Source organism: Callospermophilus lateralis, chromosome 1 (assembly GCF_048772815.1).
Source record: "Callospermophilus lateralis isolate mCalLat2 chromosome 1, mCalLat2.hap1, whole genome shotgun sequence".
Lineage (NCBI taxonomy): Eukaryota > Metazoa > Chordata > Mammalia > Rodentia > Sciuridae > Callospermophilus > Callospermophilus lateralis.
In genome coordinates this window covers 58,910,292-58,935,978 of record NC_135305.1, presented here as the reverse complement: position 1 = coordinate 58,935,978, position 25,687 = coordinate 58,910,292, and the positions used below count along the sequence as shown (strand labels likewise).

At 38.5% G+C, this 25,687-nt stretch overlaps 1 protein-coding gene and 1 pseudogene across 2 annotated transcripts in view; one reads left to right on the top strand and one right to left on the bottom strand.

Annotated features, from left to right (window-relative positions):
* Magi2 (membrane associated guanylate kinase, WW and PDZ domain containing 2) overlaps positions 1–25,687 on the top strand; it is a 1,283,222-nt gene that overhangs the window by 1,071,885 nt on the left and 185,650 nt on the right. The window lies entirely within an intron of this gene.
* On the bottom strand, positions 10,941–25,483 carry LOC143411795 (peptidyl-prolyl cis-trans isomerase A-like; annotated as a pseudogene).

The following is a 25,687-nucleotide window of genomic DNA, read 5'->3' as shown; positions in this document are numbered from 1 at the left end:
AATCAGGAAGATTCATGTGTAAGTCCAGCAATGCAGCTGAGTGTACAAAAACAGAACTATTTTTCTACAGATTTTCCTTGTGTCTGGGTTTCTAAAGTCACCGTAGCAAAGCTCTGTCCTCTTTGGTCCTATACCACGCATTTGCCAAATTTGTCTTTCTTCTTCCTCTTTGTTCATTCCACAAATGTACCAAGTGCTATTCTAAATATGGAAAGAGTGAGCAAAATAAATTATTGTTATGGCATTTATCACAAATGGGTAATAACATTAATCCTGTAAATCAACCCACCAGTAATACTAGTTATGTGACTATAAAATTTGCCATTCCACAACATTCTCAGAAACAAACATGCAGGATTATTGGCATTAGATGATGAAAAACTCACTTAACTGAAATCAGAATACCAGGTTTCTAGTACAATCTGTGCTGCTAACACACATGGTAACTTTGAGCATGTCAGTTAAGTTTTCTGCCCACCAGCTTCTTGTTTTTAAATCAAAGATAATGTGCAAAATCCATATCATCTAGAACTCTAGCATTCTCAAGGTTTCTGAGTTACAACTGTGCCTTTATTAGTTGTAGATCCCAGGAGAAAGGAGTCATTAAAGAATAGCTGGTTTTGTACATATTAACCATAAACCTAAATCCTGCTTCCTTCTGGTCCACAGTAGTAATTCCCTTGAGCTCACAGTACTAAGTTTATTAATCTTATGCTACTTGGCAGTAGTAGCAGAATATGAGATTTCAAAAAAATGAAGGATGAAAAAGGAAAGAGGCAATGCTGGTTTTAGCCAATAATTCTAAAACTGTAAAAAGATAATCAAATTTATAATTACATAAACTACATTCAGTCAGTTCATGTGAATTACTTTTAAGTGTGGGGAAGAAATCCTCATGCCTTTTCATTAAGACTTTTTTCCAAAAAGTAACATCAAATCTAAAAATAACCAGTATACAATATTTTTGCCAAGTAAGTTTCAAATTTTTCTGTTTCTATAAATTTTAATACCTAAATAACCAAAAAAAAACATTTACCTCTTGAGTGTAATAAATTATATTTTGACAATTATGCGGGTCATGTCAAGAAGGTGTTTTGCCTCTGGAATGCTAGTTGCTCAGGCATGAGAGCAGAAATTTATAGTAAACTGTGTGCAATTAGAGCTACATACAAGAGAATTCCAGATGGTAAATGCCAGAAATTTTGCCATGAAGACTGTTGAATCACAATGCTTACATATAATAGGTTCTCACTTGTTGCATAAATGAATGAAATCACCTACCGCATTATCTGGCTATAAAACATTATGAAGTCATGTTCATTTTCATATCACAGAATATGAAACCATAGACTTTTAATGAATATAAATTCTACCAAAAAGTACAAATGAAAATAATTGCAGTTTTTATACCACATTAATGAAAGTTATGCTAATTGCCCTAAAATTTAAAGAAAATAAATTATGTTTTGCCTCTCCTCCTAATTAGCATTATTTCACAATGTGGGGTACTTTATGGAGAATTTTGTAGTGCATTAGATAAATCAGTTTTATATTTCCAGGAGAGTGGATTTTAATGAGTATGATAATGCATTTCATTTCAAAAACAGTTTTATGTTCCAAAGCGTCTTCTACTGGTAGATTGGGAAAAGTTGTTCCAAAGTAAAACTTCCACTTAAAATTTCAAACAAAATATAGTAAGAAGTATAAATGAATCCATTTCATATAAATGAGTATAAGTTTGGGATAAACATTTCATTTGAGCTATGTATTTTCTATATGTTAAAAAATATTCAAAATATTTATGCCAGCCATTTAAAGTGACTTGAATGTCTTCTAAATACTACTTGTCACCCTATATACAGAAAAATAAATAAATAAAAACATTAATGACTATTAAAACATTAATTAAATCCATAGTAGCTGGGGTTAATTTAATACGCCATCATTCCAAAGGCTTATGTATAAATTCTTCTCTCACACCTCAGAAACTAGCCTATCGTTTCTTCTTCCCTTCTGGTTTCAGAGCAAGACTTGAAGGTCCTCCATTCAAGGACACTAGCTTCATCTTCATTGGAAGGAAATCACTTCTGTCTACTCAAGGAGCTGCTTCATCAGTATCTTCCTTATCAAGGAAACTGTTATAATTTCCTTTTTCTCTGGATACCTTACCCCAGCTTATATACTTGCCCCAATTTATCCCATCCTTTAAGACAATTGCCTTGATTCTGCATTGCCCTCCAGCAGTGGTCCTTTCTCTTATCTTTTATTCACAGTCAACTTTCTTGAAAGATCATCCATTTATGTACCTACATATATCCCACCCTATACCATAAATCATTTAAGATAGCTATTCTTGGAGGAATAGTCTTCACTTCACATCTCTGCTTTCTTACCTGCTTTTGTACCTATCTTTGTCTGGGTTTCTTTCCCCACTGTGCTTCTGAAAATCTTCTCTCTGAGGTTGACAATGGCTTCCTACTTAAAGTCAAAAGGGATTTCCCATTTCTTCCAGAATCTCTCCTCCCTTGGCTTTCAGGACACCAATCTCCTCTGGATAGTCTCCTACTCCTTCTCAGACTCTCAGAATCCCTTTCTTTGTCCAATCTTTGAAAATTGACATTCCCCAGCTTTGGTTGCTTATAACTCTTTTGTTATATTATTTGAAACCATAAAACCACAACTCTGGCCACCCAGATAATGTTATCTACTTTTATCATTTTATTTCTCCTCTTAAAATCTGTTCTTCTGTTCCTTATTAACTTTTCACATTTCAATATGAGTGCCTCTTATGTCCCATAAGTTTAACCAATAACTTGTTATGGATATATTTGAAACAAATATATGACCTAGAATTAAAAAACATGTAAAAAAGTATAATGGTTAAAAGCAGCACCTCATTTTGCAATAATAAACTCCCTGAGTGGTCAAATCATGAATAAGCACTTTTGATCTCCGCTAACAAGACCTGCTCAACTGACACCCACTTAGAGGTCTCTAGTAGGTTCCATTGTAAAGGAATAAATAAGGTCAATAAGCAGCCTTCTGGCTGGGTGTGGTGGCACAAGCCTGTAATCCTAGTGGCTTGAGAGGCCAAGCAGAGGTTCTCAAGTTTGAGGCCAGCCTCAGCAAGGCACTAAGCAACTTAGCAAGACCATAGACCCTGTCTCAAAATTTAAAAATAAAACACAAAAAGGGCAGGAGATGTTGCTCAGTGGTTAAACACCCCTGGGTTCAATCCCCAGTACTGAAAAAACAAAAAAGCAAGAGTAAAGAGAAAAAGAAAACAAAAACAAACAAACAAACAAAAAGAACAGCCTACTTATTGCTTTCATTTCAAAGCCCACAGCCAATCTATACAGCAAATGATGGCAGTTTTCTGATGAGATCTCAGTTCTTCATATATTCATTTTTTTCCCAAATACTGGAAACACAGATAAGAAGTATGAGAGAGGCTGTGCCTTCATAAAGACACGGAATCCCTTTCTTGGCCTGACATGTAATGTTCCTTCAAGAGAAAACAGGAAATGGGAAGTGGAGCAGTCATTTAGGGAAATAGAGGTTACAAGTAAAGAATGATTGTACTGCTGGACTTGTGTCCATTTTGAGAATTATATTATAATTAGGCTAATAGCATAGTTATATAATGCAGGAACACTAAATTAAATTTATTCATGTTTCACAAGATATACAAGTGCTCAGGGAGAAAAAAAACATCATGGAAACTGAAGGGAGATCAACAGAGTAAAGGAAAGGGTCAGGGTGGTGGTGGGGATTACTAGGGAATGATGTTGGCTAAATTATAGTGTTATATGATGTTTATGTCCTAATATATAACAATAAATCCCACCATTGTATAACATTACAATACACCAATAAAAATGGCGGGGAAGGGGAGAAAAAAATCTGTGCTTCTCCCTGGCCTCTAAGCTTGATAAGGCTCAATCTTACCTCCAAATCCTCCATTGCCTGGTCCATACCAATCTCTTTAGCTTCATCTTACATCACTCCTTGCACTTAATCAATTCATCCATTCTTCATTCTACCAATATTCATTAAGCACGTACTGTGTTTCAGCTACCATTAGCTGTTCTGTGATACAGCATAAGCAAAACATAAAAAATGTTTGTCTTTATGGAACTTAATTTCTCCTAGCAACAAAAACAGTTATTGTATCTGTTTATTATTGCAAATTATTTCTTTTCACCAGAAAAAAAAAATCCCTTTCCTTCTATGTTTTATGACAGACTCCTGTTTATCCTTGCGAATTCAGGTCAGGTGTTACTTCTGCCTGGAAGACTATTCCAGTGTCCCTCATGTCCCCAGGAAGCCCTGTAAATCCTCTCCTCATTTCTTCAGGTCAAAGTTCATTAAGTGATATTATTGGCATTTCCATTATCCCCTTTCAGAATTTCTCAGAAGAATCCAACAAAGGCATATTATACCTTCTAGACTGGGAGATGCCTGGCCTTTTAAAAACTGTAAATGGAGCAGTAATCCAAGTGATTCTGGCATCCACACACTCTGGCCAGTGGATCTCTGCTTGTAAGGAATCCACACAACAAGGATCTGGTCTAGTTGAGAGGACAATTTACTGCTCCAAACAGCCTTGTGTGTGTATGTGTGTGTGTGTGTGTATATATATGCATCCTGTGAAACATGAATGAATTTAATTTAGTGTCCCTGCATTATACAACTATACTATTACCTAATTATAATATAATTCTCAAAATGGACACAAGTACAGCAGTACAATCATTCTTTACTTGTAATCTCTATTTTCCTAAACACTCTTTTAGCAGAATATGTGAGCTATATTGTATCCATGTCTGTATCTGTATCTTTTAAGTGTTTAGTAAATAGTGTTTAGCCATTTGCTCCTCTCAGAAAAGCCTCTTAAATTCATGAGTTTCTTTGCCAATTTTGTTCAAAGCTTCATATTTTCCAACAATATACCTTAAAATATATTGATGACTTTCCCCTTTCTTTTATTATTCTACATGGATTTTTTTTCCTTGTGGATCACCTTCCAGCAATGGTTCCTGATTGAAGGCTATAGGATCCTTCCCTGTATACCAGGGGTGCATTTATAACTGTACAGAGTCATTTGAGGATTGTCTTATGGGAAAAGGATTTCAGGATCAGATTTTGAAATAAAACTCTGTTTTGAATATGTTAGAATTTTGCTTAGGTTCAAAAGGCGGCATGTGCTTTCCAAGAGCTGGACTTCTGCCACACCCCAGGTTCTCAACACATCCCAGTTGCAAGCATGCCTCAGCCTCTGGACCCTTTGAAGACCTGCTTTGTGTCTGACAAGGGGGGAGGATGAAGCAAGGGAAAGGAGAACTTGTGGTACCTTCTGGGGGTAAAGGAGGAAGAAGCTTGTCACTATAAATTGTCAAACTTGAGGGAGGCCTTCAAATGGACCTCCAGGAACTTACAGTAGAAAAGTCACTGTACCTGTCCAGTAAACTTTTTGGGATACAGAAAAAGTGCAACCATGCTTGTCTGGTAGAATAAAGCATGAAAACTCTGATTATCATAGTTTTAACCTCAAGGCTGCATGACTTGAATTTCTATTTATTATATTTATTTCTTCATCAGATATTATTATGACTGAATTTTTATTGTCATTGAATGTCCAGGGATCAGGAATGCAAAAGTACTCTGCTTTGGGGGACTACTACACATCCAAAAAAGGTCCCATCCAAAATCTTTAGAAGCAGTGTCTCCGCTGAGAAATATGCTGACTCTTCCCAACAGCCAGGGAGCTTCTCTGATCTTTTCCCCTCAAATCTTCTCTTCTGCTGCTGGTGAAGTTTGCCAAACTTCTCAGTTTACCTGGTAGCAGCATTGCACTCCTCAAGCTCCTTAAGATGAGGTGGTCCACCATCCTCAATATCTGGGAAACCAGTTTTACATGTTACCTCAGATTAACTGAATCATATTCTGCATTTTAGCATTTCCCATGTGATTCATATTCCAATTCAAATTTGCATATTTTAGTACACAGTTTGGTCTTTTGAATGCTTAATCCTTTCCCTGGGATGAACTCTACTAATTTAATGGAATAGATATGTACCAAATGACCAAAGACCTCTCCAAAGGAGGGGGTCATTTAATGGACCTTTTCAAGGCATGTGTCTTAACAGATTGAGTTACTGCCTGGGAAAGGCACAGAGGGAAATAGTGAGTGACATAATTTCTGAGATGGCCAGTCACAGGGAAGAAAGGTTGTACTTTCTCAGAATCTGAGCTGACATCAGAATAAAGAAACAAGGGTCTCCAGTTTTCCTCAGAAGCTACCAAGCTTCCAAGCTACCCCAGAAAGTCTCAATAAAGTTACTTTTTTATATTTTTTTTGCTTTTAATTTATTTCTTCAGAAACTTGAAAAATTATTTATTATAAACAAAGAGAGTGATAAATGGAAAATAAAAGCTTTAGTTCATATATGCAATGCAAACATAATTAATAAAAACAGTTACTCTTTATTATTTTTATTTTTTTGAATTTATTCTAATTTGTTATATATGATTGCAGAATGCATTTTGGTTCATATTACGCATATGTATAGCACAATTTTTCATATCCAAATTAGAATAAATTTTTTAAAAATAAAAATAATATTAAATAATAAATAATTTTTTTAAAAAAAGAGCTCCCACTGTGGTGAGGCAGCTCCAAGCCAGTGCAGGGAGTTAAAGCTTCCCCTATGCATCTTTTTAAACATTGTAATATTTGAATCATACAAATGTATTATTTAACTGAAAGTCAACCACTTCCCTGATCCTCCTGGGCTCTCTGATCCCACCCAGGAGGCCTGCAGTCATAGGGAGCCAAGGGCTGTGGGTACCACTTTTCATACATTCCTTCCCACCATGAAAGTTCAGCTTCCAAATCAGGCAGTGTAAGAGACCAGCCAACAACTCATGGGAACATGAACGATGGAAACATAGACTTTAATAAAACTTATTTAAAAGTAAAACAACAAACAGTTACATATGCATTTAAAAGTACTAATGAAAGGAAAGTTTTTAACTTATATCTACCTCTTGTGAAATACTTAACATGATTAGTAACAGAGGAATAAAACCATATCCCTAAAGAAGTGACCAGAGATTATGCTTATCACTTATGCCCTTTAAAAAGGTTTTCTGATATGAAAGTAATTGTATAAATTGTGTACCACACAGTGTTTTGATGATTGCTAAAATATCATAAGAATACCATTGTACTCTGCTTCTAAAATATTGGAAATTGCCTTAATGTCATTCAGACAGGGCTCTCGAGTGTTGGGGAGCTCATCTGCTCTTCCTCATCAAGCGTGATGAGCTGAGCACAGGGTTTGGTCTAATTAGTTCCAGTGCTATTCCCCCAAGTGCTACTTGAAGGCATTCTTTAGCTTCAGAAATTAATAAGGACAAAAAACGAGAATGTGTTGATTCAAATGTATGAAGCTTACTAACAGTTTGATCCAGGCACATTAAACATATGCATGTGCAAAGAATGGATTTCTGTGGATCACCAATACCTGCTCACTAGATAATGATGAATCCCTTGGCTGAAAATGGTTGGGTGCCCTCAGAATCTGCATCTGGCATCTCAGCTTTCATGCGACACCCTCATCCCCACTTTTGCCAGCATCCGGGTACTCTCTCTGATGAGGTTGCAGTGGCTAGTGTTTATGTCCCCCTGTTTGACTGGAGGTCTTTGTGCAATAGACTTATTCCTAATGAGACTTCTCTGTCATTGTCCCTTTCTGTAAGTCACCTGGTTTATGTCCCCCAAAATATATTACTGTAAAATGCAAAAACATTATATTCCCCCTTGACAGACTGATCCAGAGTTGTTAGTGGCAAGCCCAGTGTCCAGCAGGAATGTAGGATGCCTCTCCTTTATCTAACACAATGCCACATCAGAGTGCCAGGCTGTCCTGAAGTTCAGCCCATTTGTACCCAATCCATACAAAGCCCACTCTCTAGTTTCTTCATCTAAGTTGAAAGAAACCTACCACAAAGCCAGGTTTCATTTCATCATGATGGCATTGGGAGCTAACCTGGGATAGATCTTAGGGGAACAGACCCTGAGTTCACATTTTAGTCTTGACATGACCTGTGAGATCTTCGACATGTTCATTAGGATCACCAAGCCTCAGGGTTTGTTTGTTTTGTTTTGTTTTGTTTTTGTTTAACCTGTTGGCAATGATGATCTTCTTGCTGGTCTTGCCATTTCTGGACCCACAACACTCCATGACTTCCACAATTGTAGCTGCTTTTGTGACCATCATGGAATTAAACAGAGAATCCACGCAGAGCACTGAGCAAGGGCCCTCATGCAAGGAGATGCTAAATAACTCTCGGCAAGTGTTGGAAGTTAGAGCAAAGTCCCCAGTCAATGAGGGGTTTGCAGGCTAGCCAAATTTCTTTCCCAGCTATATTCCTTTCCTTTAGAGTTTAGAGATAACTCACAAAATGTAAGTAATTTTGGTCTGCAAATCAGAAGCTACCAGATCTGTTCTATTCAGGTGGAGTCATATTCTAGCCTCAATTGATTTGCATTAGCCAAAAGGCCCCTGTGGGCAGAGCATTCCAGATGGTCTCTCTCCTTCCTAAAAGATGCTGTTTTATAATCCATTGTATTAGCTAAATGAGGTTATACAAGAAATGTTATATATGCCCTTCAGAATGATGCTGTGTGCTCATAATGAAAGAAATCATTTCTCCTCAACTTTCTATGGGCAACAAAGGCCTCAGCTGCAGAGGTTTTCATTTGGAGCAGAAACGTAAAGATTATTTTTTGTTTACATTTTAGTCTCGTACACATTTTGTTTATAAGGTGTGTGAGTTTTTTTCCTTCTCTGTGAACGTTTTTATTGAGTTTAATAAAGATTTGCCACATCATCTGATATTCTGAATAACAGGTATTTTAAATACAAACTAAGGAATACTGAGTTTTACATTTTCTGCATCTAAAGAGACCCTACAATGTTGATTTAAAGTATGAGATCCTAGCTACTGAAGTTCCTGCTTAGGTTGTATGTCTTATAAAGTGGGTTCTAAAGCCCCTGCTCTGTCATTGCCCTACTTAGTAGAACCCTGTTCACTGATTTCCAAATACTAAGTCAAAAGGCCAAAACATCATAGCCTTTCAGACATGGTGACCCAGACCTGTGTATCCATATCATTAAGATTTACAGAAATTCTGCTTCACTAGGTTCGAATTTATGTTTTCTATAAACTCCCAACGCTAGGTAATTCTGATGCAGATGGCCTGTGGACCACACTTTTGGAAACAATTATCTAGGTCAGAGTTCAACAGACCATGGCTCCACAGCCAAACTAAGTCTCCCATCTGCTTTTTTTTTTTTTTTTTTTTTTTTTTTTGTATGGCCCTTAAGCTAAAAGTGGCTTTCACATTTTTAAATGTTTTAAAATATCAAGAAAAGAATGCTGTTTTGTGACATATAAATGTCCATAAGATTTTATTGGCACACAGCCATACTCTAGTGTGGGCACAGTCTGTGATGCTTCTATACTGTGACAGAGGAGTTGAGTACCTACAACAGAGATCCTGTAGCCTGCAAAGCCTGGAATGCTTTTTGTCTGCCCCTTTACAGAAAAAAAAATTGCCAGTCTTTGACGTTGGTATTTACAATGACCGGTGATGTTCCTTTCTTACGGTTTAAAAAATACCTGAGTAAGAAGTTGGTTTGGGGCTTCTTTGGCCCATCTTCCCCAGGTGACCAGGGAGAATTGTCCAGGCTTTCCACACAATGTGAAGGGGGAAATCAGATATTTTCTTTTATTCATGCCTGCAAGGAATTCATTATTTCATTAAGAATGTGGAATTCATGCACAAGAAATAACCAGGAAACACTGAAAGAGCAGTGGACTTATTGAAAGTATAAACTTTTTGATGCAAATAAAATTGAGAAGAATTTAAGAGGGTGAGATTAAAGATGAACAAAGATTTAAGGTTAAAAAGGTAGAGAAAGGGGAAAGAACTTCCCACATGGAGTAGTTTCACAATCCTTGAGAACTTAGGGGTAAAAAGGAGTTAGGCTATTTAAAGAAGTTTCTGGAAGAGCAGAACCCCATTGAAAGTTCACACTGGGAAGTAAGCAGAGAAAATGCAGAGTAATTAAATTAGGGACAGATCCGGTGGGCCTTGAATGTCCAGACTTATTCTGATGAGAAATGATGAACAATGTAAGTGCTTCATCCACATAGGATGACTCTGGCAACAGTAGGGAATCAGATTCAAAGAAAGGAAAAAAAATAATCTAAGAAGTTTATTTTTATCTTTAAATGAATATTCAGGGAGTTATACTTTTACAGCCCTTTTTGTACCAACTGTACAAGAAAAGAATAGAAACGCCAAACTTGTGCAGAGGGGTAGAAGCTTTAAATAGATGGATGTCCTAAACTTTTCTTAAAGATCTTTTAAGTCTCTTAAATGATTCTGTCCCTCAAAATATCTATAATCAAACTAAAGTCTAACTTCAAAACTGATATATATAATCGTGCCTCTCCCGATGTCACAAGTATTGACATTTGCCTCTTCTTATTTACAGAAGACCCAGTTGTACAGTCCCACAGACTTATTTTATAAATAACCAGTGAAACTCTGCTCTGGTAAAAGTATTGTTCTGACTACATTTATTTAACAGTGTTTTCCTTGACGCTATATTTATAAGCCTACAAAGGAATAAACACATACATATATACCCATATACAAGCTTATTTTGTTGTCATTTTTACTTAGTTTTTATTCCTAATCATAAACAACTCTGCAATCCAGCTAGGTTTGGAGGGAAATAAGGAAAATATGAAACCCAAAGAATTTTAATGACAGCACAAAAACTTATTGTGAGCAGATAGGATGGAGGGGTGCTCTCCCGAGCTACAGAAGGGACAATGTGGTGATTCAGATAAAACACAAGTCAGATGCACTCGAGCTGTTTACAGTTGGCAGTGATGATCTTCTTGCTGGTCTTGCCATTTCTGGACCCACAACACTCCATGACTTCCACAATGCCCATAACCTCTTTCACTCCCCCAGGACCACAAGATCGCCATCCAAGCACTGTCTTGGGAACCATTTGTGTTTGGTCCAGCATTTGTCATGGGCCAGATGCCAGGGACTGTGTGATTCAGGATGAAGTTCTCACCATCAAATTTCTCCCTGTAGATGAACTTGCCTGCCACAAGTACCATTATGGCACATAAATCTTGGATTAATTCTGTGAATGCAGGAACCCTGGTAACCAAATCCTTTTTCTCCAGTGCTCAGATCCTGAAAGTTTTCTTTTAGGGTTTTGGGGTTTTGGTGGGGGTTTTTTGTTTTGTTTTGTTGTTGTTGTTGTTGTTGTTTTTAATTTTGTCTGCAAATAACTCAAAGGAGATGCAGTCTAAATGCTTGCCATTGATGGTGATGGGGTTGACTGTGGCTGCGTATAGGCAGCTCTGAGTGACAGCAGCATCTATAAAGCAACAAGCCTTTTAAAGCTGTTTCACCTGGTGGAAAAATGTAGTTGCCTCAAAAATTTATAGTGACAGCTCTTCGGAAGCAGACTGTGATAATAGACGGTAGTTTCAAAGAGGAAGGAAAATTTCAATGTGGGAGGCTTTCCCATAGAGAGAGAAAATTATTCAAGTTGGTCTTTGGCCAGAATATCTGAGTTAACTGAAAAAGGTCTCGTTCACTGCCAGGGGCACCAGATAACTAATGAGCATGGATGTGAAGTCCCAACTCCAAATTGGTCTCAAGGCTCAGAAATAAGGCTCGAATAAGGACAGTAGTGACTTGTTTTTTGTCTATAACCAATTAATTTGCCTATCATACCAAAGTCTCATTTGAGAGAAATTTTCACTGCCCCATTTTAAAATACATTACAAACATGGTTGTTCCTGCTATACAATTAAACTCGCAATATGCCTGGGGCCCAAGCAGGACCTCTGCACAACTATAGAGGACACCATTCACATAGAATCTATGTCCTAAAACCATGAGAGCTGCTCAGAGTATGGCCTATGGGTTGGTAGCAGTCCAGAAACTGTTGTCACCAGTGATCAAAAAAAAAAAAGTAAGAAACTGAGATAAAGCATTGAAAACTATCACAGTGAACTGACATGAATAATTGTATGTCCTCTGAATAAATAATTTTTAATTGGCTTATATTTTTCTTTTAATTTTTTAATAATGTTTTATTAAAGTGTTGGCTGTTCATGGGTTGAAAAAATATGTTTAACTGGTCTTTTGCTAGAGATAAAAATTTTAGAAGCACTGTCTTATCTTAGACTAGACCCCTGGAGTTGTACAGTGTGACTTCCAGTACAAAGAGTGGCAGAAACTGAGCTCTACCATTGGATACTCATAGGACTTGAGAAGAACTTCAATTCTAGGAATATTTTAATCATTCAGAAGCAGACTATGTCAAATGGAGCCTTTCCCCAGAGCACTGCATGGATTGGGATGTTTAGAAAGAAATTGGTCTCTCTTCATAAATTGGTCAGCCTTCATAAAATATGGACTTCTCAAGCAATCCTACCCCAACCAATATCCAGGCTATCTTGCTTTTACTATTCCGTCTCTAATAAATATCTAAAATATCTCTGCTTCTAAAGCCCCAAGGGCTTTAGAACACCTAAATATGTGAACACCTGGGAGTCAGATATACAGTAAGCACTCAAAAGAATTTTAATATGCATGGTTTCTACAAATACTAAGGAAATTAAGTGGCCTTCACCAGTCATCTTGTTTGACCCTGTTGTTGATAAACAGAGGCACAGAGTTCCTAGTGATGAGTAAGAGGCAAGCCTGGATGAATGAAAACTTGGCATCTCAGAAAATAAGGGTGTTAGAATTCAAACTGCAAGACTACTGCAGCCTGGCAACTGGTTTCTGGTGAGTAGTCAGCATTGGGACTCAGTAGTTGTGAAGTATCTCAAAAAGGGACTCTGGGGAAGCAGTGCTCTGAAGCGCAGCCCAGCAGGCAATGTGCTCCCAGGACCCCTGCTGGGCCTGCACCTGCTGAACCCACCCAGTCTTGGAGGCCTGTTATCCTGCTGGGGATTGCAAACTGTGGTCCAGAGAACGTGTGAAGAGCCCTGCATCCACAGAGACTGGAGGCCCAGTGATGATGGGTAGAGAAGTAGATTTCCAGAAATCTCACTCACCATGAGGCGGGAATGATGACACTTGAAATAAGGCACTTAGGAAAACCATAGTTTTTCATTATTTACTGAGACCTTTCCTCAAAATAAAAAAAAAATCATATTTGGTGAATAAAGCCAAAAAGAACATTTATGACTAACTCTAAAAGGCAAATAATTATGAAGAATAATGAGTGAAGGTCCTTCTCTCTGGCCTACACAACCTAATCACTCACCTTACAAGTCATGGAGGGGTAAAAACTTCCCTTTGAACTCTTCCAAGAAAAGCATAATAATTTTTATTCCTGCATAAACTCTGCCCTGACCATATCGTAAACCTTAGATGATGCAGACCAGTATAAAACTACAAAAATACTAACGGAACAAACTCATGTTTACAGTGAAATCTATGTTCTCTGTAGTTACTGACAATATGGAACTCTTACTATAATACCTGCTTTTGGCCCAAGCAGTTGGGGGCTTTACATGATGTTGGTTGGAGGAATGATAAATGTCCAGGAGAACAATTGCTCCTACAAGTCAATTGTAGTGACTCTTTATAAGCTTAAAAGATGTGGGAGCAATTTTATTTTTAAAAGGATCCTAGTGCCTGGGGAAAGCAGTGAACTTAATAAGAATAGACTTAATAATAGTGATGAATGAAATAGTATTATCTTATACTCATCTACTCCCTTTCCAGTTTTGGATTCAGAAATGCACAAGTTCTACTCTACGTTTCTGCCAGCTTCTGTACCATAAATCTCTATTTTCATTATAATAGAAAAAGTTGGGGGCTATATAAAATACTGCCATAAATCATTGAAAAAATATTTGTGGCAGCAAGATGAAATGGCTTTGGTGAAGTAAATGACCCCATTAGGTCCTTATCAACATTTTTAATGAAGATCTTAGATTAGTTAACATGCTCTATTGATAACTTGGTAGTTTTAAAATTTGTTGGTTACTATTTCTTTAAACAATTTGACAATGTAATTTTTTTGGTCAATATCTCTTTAAAGTTTCAGAACTTTTGAAGTAGTTATATCCTCTCTTCTAAATTGGATTGTTGTCACCATTATTTATGACTTCCCTCTTTAAGAGAACTTTTAGAATATAATTCCTCTTCCCAGAAATCTCAAAGCTGACTCAAAAAAAAAAAAAAAGAAGAAGAAGAAGAAAAATAAAAAGCCTATCTCTGGATGGTTCTTCACACTCATGGGTTAAGTATGTGAGAGCCCTTTTTTTTTTTTAGTGCAGAACGCTTTTGAAAATGGAGAGCATTTTAAGAAAGGTGAAAGAACAAATGGTCTAGGGAACAGAGTAGGGAAGCATACATGCTTTTCTGATCTTCCTAAAAGGAAGAATGATTTAATAAAAAGAACATACCTGCAAACACAAGTGTTGTAAAAGACTTGACACTCAAAGTCCTGAAAGATGAAAACCCCAAGTTGTAACATCTCAAAATTGCTGTGTAGCAACCAGAGGGGAGAGAGGTCTAGCCATGTCACCTCCTTGACTATCATGATCTTGGCCACTGTCACCTTCATGTTAAGCAACCATCTTTTTGTTCCAGACAATGAATTCCATGTAGTTCTCTAAACAGTTCTGACTATCCAGGTGATGGTTAGGCTGTTTATGATCCACAGAAAGATTGACAGCTGTGTTGTTTAAAATATGTCCCCATGTCACTATTTCATAAGGTAGACTCTTTTTCTTCTGATTGTTTCCTGATCGTTTCTTTACCCCTGGGTAAGTTTTATGATTTTTTTTCTTTTTATTATAAATATTATTCATTTAATTTTAATTATTTGGACTTCCTTATGGCTTGAGGACTATCCATACTTTGGTATAAATTTTCATTTAATTAAGGAATTTCCCTTTCCTTTCTTTTCATTATTAGTTCGCAAAGTGTCCTGCAACAAAATAAGCTTCATATAACAAGTGGCAAAGCTTGGACTGCCCGTCACACTTTTGTTGGTTTTCTTGTAGCAGTCACATTAGCCATTTTCAAAAACAAACAGTGGTTAAGAGTATTGGGTTCAAAACTAGGTTTAGGATCCTAGCTCTGACACTCAGTTAACTATGCAACTGTGAGTACATTACTTTGTATTTCTCTAAATCCTCAGTTCCTTCACTTATAAGAATGGCAAAAGAACTTACAGGATTGTTGAGAAGATTAAGTGGTATAACATGAAGTGCTCAATAGAGTAAGGACTCGGGAAATGTGACTTATTTGTAGTTTCCTATTTTTCCTTGTTTTATGTCATTTCTCTCCATAAAGCTAGCAAAACTGGCAAGCTAAGAAACTTACTGATAGATTGTGTACATGAATTGAAACAGCTGCTGCACACAAAAAGAAATCAACACCAATTTTTTGCCATTCCATAAAACATGGTGTATTTGACTGAAACCATCCAGGCGTATTTCAGGCAAATACAATTATATAAGTGTATTAAAAATATGCATACCCAATGGATAAAACCCAGCATCAACCTCTGATTTCTCCTAAGTGTTGAGGGCTTTTGAAAGAGCTGTGTTTTGTATATTTGCTATTTTAAAATTTGTATCTGTCACTCATAATCATATTCTATTGTCTACATCTTCTGGAAGATAGAATGTTAATAATATGGACAACTTGAATTCCCCTAAATCTTTATGATTATCAAATTAGCCATTGCTTTAATTCCTTCTTTAACTCTGTATCATGTTCTTATTTCACCCTTTGTTCATGATCTTGGCCACTGTCACCTTCAAGTTAAGCAACCATCTTGTTCTAGACAATGAATTTCATGTAGTTCTCTAAACAGTTCTGAAATCTCACAACCTAAGTTCATTTGAAACAATAAGCCCTTTGAAAGCCCTTTGATGGGTTTCAAATAGTAACAAAGAAGCACTTGGGGCATACTGGTGCTTTGTGAATTACTGGTGCTTTGAGTGAGAGGTGGAGCAGGGCTACAGATAGGTCCATGCCGGGACCACCATCCTAATGAGAAACTTATGGGAAAGACCAGAACAGACTTATCAAAGGGAAAATCAAGGGCTTATGGAACTTACCTTGGGAATTTAAATCTGATGGAGTCGTTGATGGGAAAGAGGAGATTTCTGCCCAGAGTTCATGAAGTCAAGGTCAAGAACCGAGGAAGGCTTGTGAGGCAATCCATGAGATGCTGAAGATCCCAGAAGTGGCTGGGCAACATATCACAGTGATCCAAGGAAGAAACACGTGTGCCTAGGTATGGTAGTCCCGAGAGGTGCAGGAGAAAACATAAGCTGTGGATTATAAACCTGGCACCTGTAGCTTTTTGGCCAAGATTGTGGAGTAAACATCTATCAGTGACCCAGAGTGATACTTGGTACCCAAAGTTCAACAAAGATTGCCTTTCTAATGTGGCAGGGCAAGAAGGGCACTGAACAGGGGTCTTGTGTTAATTCTGTCGTTTATTAGCCATGAGACCTCAGGGTACATCATTAAAGGGCTCACCTTCCACCTTGGTAAAAATGAAAGGAGCAAATGTTTGCTTTTGTCTGCTCTAGTTCGACTGTTTTAAAGTCCCACCATCAAGTGACTTGAAGCTAAGGTATGTCTCAGGCCAAAACATCAACTGGTTTTCCTTTGTCGTTGGATTCCATTAAAGGGAAGTAGAGCGCATTAGTCACACTAACAGTAATGAAAATAATTCCTAAAAACCAGACAAAATATCCAACTAGGGAATCCTTTTTCAGGATAAATATCCCCAATATGTATTTATTTATTTAATATTCATTAAGTGCTTAAAAGCACACATTAAATGCCTGTCACTTTGGTGGGCCTTGGAGATGCAAAGACAAACAGGATGTGACCTCTGTCCATGAGAGATTTGTAACTTAGCTAGCCCAAGTGCTCCCACCTATCCCAGGTGTTATGAGAAGGTGCAACCAGAATACCACGGGGACACAGGCACCGTGGGTCAGTTCTACCAGAAGAGAGTGTTGAATCTGTTCCACAGAGAAAGTGGTGCTGAAGCTAAGACTTCAAAAGAAGTAACTTATTGCCCAGATAGACAGGATATAACTGGGCATGACAGGACAAAGATATGTTGTCAAACATCTTGGGTGTTCTTAGAACTTCAGTGGAGTGAGACAGAGGAAGAGAAAGCTCTGAGGTGGGACTTTGAAAGAAGTGATCTGGGAACTGCAGGCAGGGCTAGATCATGGAGCAGCATGTATGATAAGGGGTTTGGACTCCATTCTTCAGCACATGGGACACCCATGTAGAGGAAAAGAGAAGCAATGTTCCCCAATGTGTACCTTAAAAGATTTTTCTAGTAGAAATAGAAAGAATGGGTATAGGAAACAAGAATAGAGGGAAGTCCAGAGGAGTTAATTAAAAGTTATTTATAGTAGGATGGGCAAGCATTTATGAGGTTCTAAGTTTCAATACCATGAGCCAGGTTGGAGATGAAAGACTAATATAAGAGACATCAAGGATGGAAAATATGTAGGACTGACAGAATGTAGAGGCAGGGTGGAGAGGACAATTTTGGGGTGAGCCCCACATGTCTGGTTTGGAAGTCTTGGATTTGGTAGAGCCATTTATATGTTTAAGGACTTTCGAAGGTGGATCAAGTTTGGGAAGAAGAGATGATCAGTGTAGATAAAGCTAAACATCTAGGTTTCATTTCAAGGGAAGGATGAGGATGGTTTAAAAGGAAATTAGAAGTTTGCAGTATTTGGAGAAGCTCTGGAGATAAAATAATCTCACCCTGTTAGAATATGTCAGTGAAATGGGATAATGGGGTGAGAGCCAGATTAGCAGATCCAACAAAATAAAATATTGTCATTTTCTTAGTAAGCTATTCAGATAGCCCATGCTGGGCCCATAGTAGCCATTCAGTAAATATCCATTTAACGATAAATAAGTAAATGAATGAGTGAGTGAATTATATAGAGAGAGAGAGAGGTGAGAGTCACTTGGAATGGAGGAGAATAAGTAGTAGAGGTCAGGATTAGAAAGACAACACTACCAATCATTCTCATGCGGACAGAAACTAAAGCCAGAAGAGTAAAGGAGACCCGAAGGGAACATGTGTAAAGTGAGAAAACAGGGACTTGGGAGTGAACCGTGATCTCATTAAAAAGGTAGACATGGCACATCCCCATGCTCCTCTGTAAAACATTAGTCATCATTAGTCAGAGCAGCCCAGTCAGCAGGAGCAGCAGTTAGAGACACGGTTTGACCTTCATCCATAACAGAAGGAAGATAATGTTCCAGTTCCCCTTCATGTAGGAGGTAGATGAGGACAGAGGAGGCAGGAAGTGTCACCGTGATGGAGCACCAGGGTCCAAATGAGCAGGAGAGAGAGGCGCCTGGGGGACTGTAATCCACTGGCTTAAAGCTTGCATCTTGATTTGTTAATTCCATTTGGATAAAAATCCAGATCCAGTCCCCACTGCTGCTGTGTGTATAATCTAAGGTGAGGCTGATCCCAGAGCACTAATAGGGCTTCAGAAAGCAAACCAGACCCGGAGTCCCTATGTGGGTCCGAGTGACACAAAGCACTTTATTTATTATATATAGGTGACAGAAAGCAGCTGGTGCTTTTTGAAATCCTACTTAGGTTTAGTCAGTGATATTGCCAGAAACCCGAAATCCTCCATTTTTTAAATTTTTTTGTAGGTTTCTTTCTTTTAGGTAACTTGAAGATGATGGGAAAGTTTCCTGAAATAAACTAACAACGTAACTGAACTGAATGGAAGGATATTTATCTGAGGATTACCAATATGTTACTTGTTAACAATACATTTTGCCAGGGCCAGGTGTGGTCTCTGCTGTCATCATTTTACTTAAGATTAAAATGCAAAGCAAGGTACTGTTTAGCTCTGAAGTTAACTAGTGAGATTGGGTACTGATTTACCTCCTTCTCTGAGAGATAATATCACTTGTGATGCTTAAGCACATCTGGAGGCTAAGATGTCAGCTCTGTGATGATTCAGTAGGATACACTTGTGTCTGCATCTCTGAGTGAGGCATTGGGTAACAAGGAGGTCCCCTATGGCTCCAGTCTGCTGTGAGCTTTAGTACATACATCAGGGCCCAACCATGGAATATTATATAATAACCACAGGACAGCCATGGAGACTTTCCTTCATTCTGTCGTCTAAGAAGCCAGATGATAAAACAACATTTTGGAAAATTGGATTGGTAGGGGCCTTTATTCTCTGCCCAAGCACATCTGGCTCTTTGGGTCTCATCTGTCTATTCTGTCTTTCTCACCCTAACTCTGCCTGTTAATGATTTCATAGGGTCTCTGATTAAGTATGAATTTTCCTTTCTAAGTTGAACAGCAGATAAGAATTGACTCTCCCTTATAGAGATGTCTCGAAGAAGTCAGGACATAATAGGACAGGACGTACCCCAGAAATTCACCCTCCACGTTACAGCACCCACTTGTGCTTACCTGTTCTGCTCCATTGAATGTAAAAACCAAAAAGCAACACACAAATTGATAATGCAAGTCTATGTGCCAGCCTGGAAGGTTTTAGAACAAGATCCTGGTAATTAACTACTCTGCTAATTGCACAATAACCTGTCATCCCACTCTGCAGACTGCTGTGGGAAAAGAACTGCTGACTTGGAGTCACAGAGGACGTGGACCAAGTCCTGCTGCTACCACCTCCCTCTTGCATGCCACGGGCAGGGCACTGTCAGAACAGCAGCTTCTGTGAGATACGTGCAATCATTTCTATGTGTCTCCCTCACACAGATTTCATAAGAAATAGATGACAATTTAACCAAAGTCTGAATTTAAATAATAAACTTCCAAGTGTGAAATTTTTCTCAGAAAGAAATTAAAATGTGAACATTGGTAAAAATGCATTTAATGTTCCTTTTACTCATTCAACAAATATTTATTGAGCATGCATTCTAGGTACTGTACTATGGGTTGAAGAATCAATCACAAGGGAAAACAACTCATAAGGACAGGGAATATTTAGATCCTTGGGTTAAAGAATAAATTGTCACAGGAAGTGTGACAATTCCCTTAAACCCAATTTTAACAGATGTGAAAATTTTGGCCCAGGGACGTTAATAAAAGGAGTTGTATGGGTTGAATCATGTTCCCCCCTCCACCCCCAACTAATTCCCTGTACCTCCCTGTGAACTCATTTGCAAAATAGAGTCATTGCAGAGGTAATTAGTGAAGATGAAGTTTTATGGGAGTAGCATGGAGCCCTCATTTGATATGTCTACTGTCTGTATAAAAAAAAAAAAAAAGAGTACATTTGTAGACAGACATGCACATGAGCAGAATTGCATGTGAAGATGAAAGCAGAGATGAAGGTGATATAGTAGAAGCCATGGGACACCAAAGGTTGCCCCCAAGCCACCAGAAGGTAGGAGTCAGGCCTGGAAAAGATTTCCCTGTAGCCCTCAGCAGAAACCAACCCTATCAATACCTTGATGTCAGACTTCTAGCCCCTGAACCCATAATACAGTAAGTTTCATTGTTTGAAACTAAAAACAAAATAAAGCACCTGACAGAGAGCCGATCCAGTCCTAGGAACTGAAAGAAGGCCCCTCATACTGAAGAGAGAGAGGAAAGTAAGTGGAAGCAAGCTGTCACAACAAGGTGAGCCTAGATCCAATCCATGGACAGGGGACAGAGTAAAGTTCTTTAAAGGATTTTCACTTTGTTCTAACCAGCATAGGGAAGGCGATTACATGGTTCTAAGTAGAGGAGCGACAAGATCAGATTTATGCTTTGAAAAGATGACTGTGACTACAGTGTGAAGAGCAGATGAGAGAGGCTATTTACAGGTGGCAGGTAGCTGTTTGTAGTGGGCCAGGCCTGCCTGGTGCTGGACAGCCCAGGTGCAGCACGCACTGGACGTGGCTTTGGGGGATATTTAGGAAGTGATAGTTACAGGACTTAAAAATCAATTTGGATTGCAATGGTATAAGATATTATTGAAATAAATTTGATATTTTATATTGCACTTATTCCTGGACTCAGAGAGTTCAAATCGTGTCCAAGGGGAAATGGTGATATTTTTCTTATTAAAACTTTGACAGATGAATGATCCTTGTCTCAGCATTGATGCCGGGACCAGGCACTGACACTACCGTTGCTGCCAGGTGACTCTGTCACGTCTTGCCTGCCCTTGATATCTTTACACTTCCAGTCATATTGTGACTATTTCACTTCTTATATATCAGTAGGAGGAAAACGTAGCATGTTTGCCAGAAAAGTGAAGCCAATGCCTGTTTTAACTGCTGTGCCACTGTAGCCTAGCTCAGTCTCATTCATCACGTTAATCACTGGAGACTTCTCCCGTTAACCCACAGGCTGTGCACCTTAAAAGGCCAGATCTGAGGAAGAATTTATTTTATTTTATTAAAGATATATTCACTCAACTCTTATATCAATAATAAAAACAAAACAGTCTCCTCTTTAAAGCTGGGCAGAGAAGACGCAGCCCACATGCCGCTGTGCCTGTCTCCCCTTTGCATGACTGGCATTGCTAATTGATAAAGATAACAATTTCCTACTGAGCTTGCTGAGCATCCTTCTCTACAAGCACTCCAGGCTGCTAGTTGATCAGAGATGACATGAGCCTTGGAACTCATTTGCCATCCCCATCTCAATGCTACATAAATCTCTGGTTCCCCAAAAATCATCACTGTAAGTACACATTCATGTCGGTTTTCCTCCAATCAAAAGTTCTGTTTCCCTGTTTTTGTTGACAGCATCTGTAGTAATGCTGTTAATGTCCCACTCATATCCTCTCAGCACACCAACTTGCCAGGCAGCTGTGGATATCTCCAGTAGCTGACAGAGTCCTGTCTGAAGCACCTGTCTTTTATTCTCTGAGAACTTTCCTGGGCACTACAGGTACTTTTCCTGACCTTGCACAGACTCAACCCAAAAATAAAAGAGAATTGGAAAAGCAATACTTATACCCCAGAGGGGAAGGAGAGTGGAGGACAGGGCCTTGGCTTGTGGTGTGTGTTCCCAGGATCCCCCAGAAAATCCACAGAGGGGGCTAAGCCTCAGTTTCTCACAGGGATAATCTGCTCATTAGGTTATTTCCTTTCCCCGCCATTCATCATTTTTCCTGTTCTTCAATTTATGCTTCCTGGAGTCACCCAAGTTCTCAGGGTCTGCTTTTAAGAGAATCCAAACTAAAGTGGCACCCATGATCATCTTTTGTTTCTGGGTCGCATAAAACATTGATTCACAATCAAGCCACAGTGAGGTTCCTCCTCTTGACCCATGGACAGAGATGCAGGTTGGGACTCTCCACCCCACAGCAGAACCATCTCTCCTTCTCTCTGGGAAGTTCTTCAGGAGAACCTGGAGGAGAAGGAAGGAAGGGAAGAAAGATTAATGGCACCAAGAATTCCAACCAGAAAACAAACAAATTTGTTCTTAATGTCTCTGTTTTGAGATTTAGATTATTGGAAAATGGATCCCCAAGGTAATCACATGACTTTGGAACTGTATCTCTACCAGCAGTGCCTAAGTAATGTCTCAAATGAAGATCGATTTTGAGACTTAGCTGGTTAAGTTAGTCAAACAAGAATAAAGTATAGGCATCAGTTCTGCCTATACTCCACAACTTGTTTTTTTTTAAAAAAAATAATCTAGATATATCAATGTAGAGAAATATAAATGCAGTCGTTCCTTAGATCAGTAGATTATTCTATTAAGAAGTTTTATTTGTAATTAAGTACATATAAGAGAAGGAAAATTAACCCTGAAAACCAGGAGGAAGAATGTAACCCTGAAAAAGTCTTATTGGGAAAAAAAAATAGAAGGAAGGAGAGAAAATATATTTGGAATCATCAAACACTACGAAAAGTAACATTTCAAAAACTGAAATGGGCAGCTCAGGTTGAAATACAAAAACCAGGCATAGTGATGTTTCATGAAGTAAAAAGGTAAAGCAGACAAATCCGTGAGCTTGGAATTATCCCAGAAAATTAAGACATTCATTATTGTCAGTAAGATAAGAGCTCAGACTATGAAAGCTGAGTGCTTTGGAGGTCACAGGAGGTGTTCTCCAGTTATGGAGCTGCGGGTCGCATTTCTGTCCCAACAGCCACTTTTCTGCACATTACATTTCTCCCAGTCATACTGTGTCTGATGAGGTGTTTCAAACAGGAGGCCAAATCATGTTTTAGGGGAGAGGGGTGGCATGTCAGAGCTACCTGAGGAGGAAGACAGAGGTGAGGAGTGAGTCAAGAGCTTTAGCGACAGCTACCCTCTGGAGGAGAGAGAGACATGTTCTTCTTTTGATAAATGCTAAAGGTAGAGAGTAAAGGGACAAAGAAATTAAAGAGCGTCAAGACTGAACCTATAAATAATTGAATATCCTCTGATAGAATCCATGTGTATATGAATCAACTGGGGGTATTGTTAAAATGCAGACTGGATTCAGTAAATCTTAGTTCTAAAATGCTACATTTGCTTTTTAATTTATTTTTATGTTTAATTAACACATATTTATTATATAATTTAATGCAGTTTAATGTGATATTTCCATACACGAATATAACATGCACTGATCAAATCTAACCTCCCTTTTTCCACCCTCCCCACAAATAGACACACAAACCCTTCCCAATCTCTCATCATAGCTTTCTGCTTTCAGGTTTTTAACTTTTACATATGAGATACAAAAAAATGATACTTGTCTTTCTGAGTCTGGCTTATTTCGCTTAACATAATATCCTTCAATTCTATACATTTTGCTTTCAATGACAGGATTTCATCCTTCTTTAGGGATGAATAATACTCCATTGTATATGTGTACCATATTTTCTTTATGCATCTGTTGATGGATACCCTGGCTGATTCTATATCTTAGCTATTGTGAATAGTGCTACAATAAACATGAAAGCACAGATGTCTCTTTTGTATACTGATTTCATTTTCTTTGCATAAATACCCAGAATGGGAGAGCAGGATCATACAGTAGTTCCAGTTTTAGTTTTTTGAAAAGCCTTCGTATTGTTTTCCATAGTAGTGGTACTAGCAGTATATGAGTATATTCCTACCAACAGTATAGTTCCTTTTTCTCCTTTTTCTTCATATCCTCACCAGTATTTGTTGTTTTCCATTTTTTATAATAGCCATTCTAACTTAGGTTAAAATGTTATCTCATTGTAGTTTTTGATTTGCATTTCCTCAATGGCTAATGATACTGAATATTTTTTTCAGATATTTGCTTACCCTTTGTATTTCTTTTTGAAAATTGTCTCTTCAGATCGTTTGCTTGCAACAACCCCAGCTATTTGGAGGCTGAGGTAGGAGAATCACAAATTTGAGAGCAGCCTCTGAACTTAGTGAGAACCTGTCTCAAAACTTAAAATAAATAAATATATGGCTAGGGATATAGCTCAGTGATAGAGCACCCCTGGGTTCAATCCTTAGTAGCAAAAATATTTTTAAAAAATTCTTATTCTTATACTTACTTTGTTATAGATAAGAAATCAGCTTTTGAGAATTTGGGGGACTTGTTCATGTGACCCAGCTATAAGCCATCAAGCAAACCCAGGATCACCCTTAGACCCCAAGAGTTAATCATGGTAATCCGTGCCATCCCACATATAGGCTACCATACAGCCTCGAGGCACTGAGCTGGGCCTGAGGTCAAGTCAGTTCTACCCGGTATTCTGGGTGCATGACCTCCCCACTATACTGCATGGAAATTGTTTTCCTGTTTACACCTTTGCATCATAACCAGCCCTTTGACAAAATACCATTGATTTTTACCACTTCCGGCCACTGTGAGAAAATTTTCCTACCCAGTCACACTCCTGACCCCTGGGGGAGACCTTGAGGGCTGCGGCTGCCCTTGGTTCATCGGCTCCAGCCTGTGGGTTAGCACTTGGGTGTCTCCTCCTCTCTCATTAAGGTTAAGACCACCCTGCTGCTCTAGACCCCATCCTCTCATCTCTCGCCGAAGCAATTCCAGTAGCTGCCCTCTTTGCTTTGGAATCTTCAGGCTGTGTCTCTGTTGACTTCCTTCTCATCTGGATGTGAGCATGCTCACCCACCTAAAGAAATATTCTGTTCATGGTGTCATCACCTCCCGCGGCCAGTGTACTGTGATGCTGTTTCTCTTCACAGTTCCACCTCGTCACCTTCTGTTCATTTAGACCCACTGATTTTGGCCTCTGTTGCAGCAATTAAAGTGCTTCCTTTGAGACCACCGATGACCCTTCTGTTTGATAAACCTCTGAAAGCCTTGTTTTATGGGTGTCTCCATTTACCGGTTCTTGGAACTTGGTTGAGTTGGCTCTCTGTTGCTGTTGAAGCACTTCCTTCATTTTGCTGCAAATCATGTCCTTATACGACACAATTTGGTTGCATCATGAAAGTTGAACATGACCCATTATTTCCCTAATTTCAATACCACAACTGATGGCGCACCTGACCACAGAGTCAGCTACTACAGATATTTTGTGCCTGAGCCAAACTCATTGGGTTCAAAATTCAAAATGTAATTCAAATTACATTTGAACCCTATAACCAATGGCTTCTCAAAC